Below are 1,510 nucleotides of genomic sequence, written 5' to 3'. Positions count from 1 at the left end.
TCTAACACTTAACTCCCCTCCCCCTGCAATCTCATTTAGCCACCTTAACACCTACTGCTCCTGCACCCCCTCTGCTGTTACCACTCGTTACACCTCCACTCCCATCCTATCACTACCCACCTTGCTCCTGCACTCCCTTTCCATTTATACCCACCACTCCTGCACATAACATTCTATCAACACTCAACACATCTGCACCTGCAGTGCATAAATCCCATGCCAACTCTCCCTCTTCTCTCAGCACCCAGTGTTCCTGCAACTGCTCCTTTCATGGCATCCAACACGCTCGGACAGCCCTTCTCTTAGCACCCAGTTTCACAGACAGATTGTTGTCACCATTGAAATATAATGCATCATTCCTCCTGAAAAGCAATGAAATATAAAGCCATTGTCTGATGTATACCTACATGCCTTAGGTATTCCATAGTGTAAAAGTGTTAAAAGCAATACAAATTCCTTGTTCTACAAAGATATTCCAAAAGAGCCTCAATAGATTTGTTAATAGACATCAATTGTAGCAAACAATGATTATGAATAACTGGATTTTAGTAATGTTTCAAACTGTTTTCTGTAATTCGTATCATACATGTCTTTTTACTCTTGTAACCAGTCAGCCTATTTAAATGGGGACAAGTAGTCACTCTGCTGTTTGATATCATTGTGTTCACCACACTGAGCATGATCCAGAGAAAGCAAAGGAGAGAGTTGTCTGAGGAGATCAGAAAGAAAATCATACACTATCATGTCAAATGTGAAGTCTATAAGACCATCTCCAGGCAGTTTGATGTACCTGTGACTACAGCTGCAAATATTAAGAAGTTTAAGGCCCATGGAAGTGTAGCCAACCTCCCTGGACGTGGCCTCATGAGAAAAATTGACCCCAGATTAACAGAAGGATAGTGCACTGTTAGAAAAAGAGCCAAGGAAAACTGTCAGAGATACGAGCTGAACTCCACGGTCAAGGTAAATCAGTATGTAATCGCACCATCTGTCACTTTTTTTAAAGAAAGTGAGCTCAAACCAAGAATGCATATTGACAAGCCTCGATGGCTCTGGTAGAATGTTCTTTGGACAGATGAGAAAAACTGAAGTTTTTTGGCAAGTTGCTTCAGTTCTAGGTTCACAGACAAAAAATGAAAGCATCTAAAGGAAAGAACGTTGTATCTATTGTGAAATATAAAGTAGGCTCCGGTTTTGGGGCTGCTTTGCTGTGTCTGGCACTATCTAGACTATCAAGGAATGAAACATACGGCCCAGTGTCAGAAAGCTCTGTCTCAGTCGCAGGTCATTGGCCCCTCAACAGTATAATCAGGTGTGTGGAAATTAAAAAGACAAAGAAAAAAACCCAAACTACTTGTAAAAGGATTAAAGTGGGGACCCAATCTACTTGTCCCTCATGACAAGCTAGTTGTCATGATACAAACAATAATTGTAACCAAAACCAAATGTAAGCGCTTCTCAGATAAATGAGTGCTTGCAATTTGCGAGCAAAGTTCAATTCCATAGCTCA

General features: G+C 41.1%; 1 protein-coding gene across 1 annotated transcript in view; it reads left to right on the top strand.

The window, feature by feature from the left end:
• SLC44A1 (solute carrier family 44 member 1) overlaps window positions 1-1,510 on the top strand; it is a 104,466-nt gene that overhangs the window by 24,194 nt on the left and 78,762 nt on the right. The gene's annotated exons all lie outside the window — the stretch shown is intronic.

This window comes from Nanorana parkeri, unplaced genomic scaffold (genome assembly GCF_000935625.1).
Source record: "Nanorana parkeri isolate BGI_ZX_2015 unplaced genomic scaffold, ASM93562v1 scaffold850, whole genome shotgun sequence".
In the NCBI taxonomy this organism is placed as follows: domain Eukaryota; kingdom Metazoa; phylum Chordata; class Amphibia; order Anura; family Dicroglossidae; genus Nanorana; species Nanorana parkeri.
Note: the sequence above shows the minus strand (reverse complement) of the source record. Positions and strands in the feature narration are given on the sequence as shown.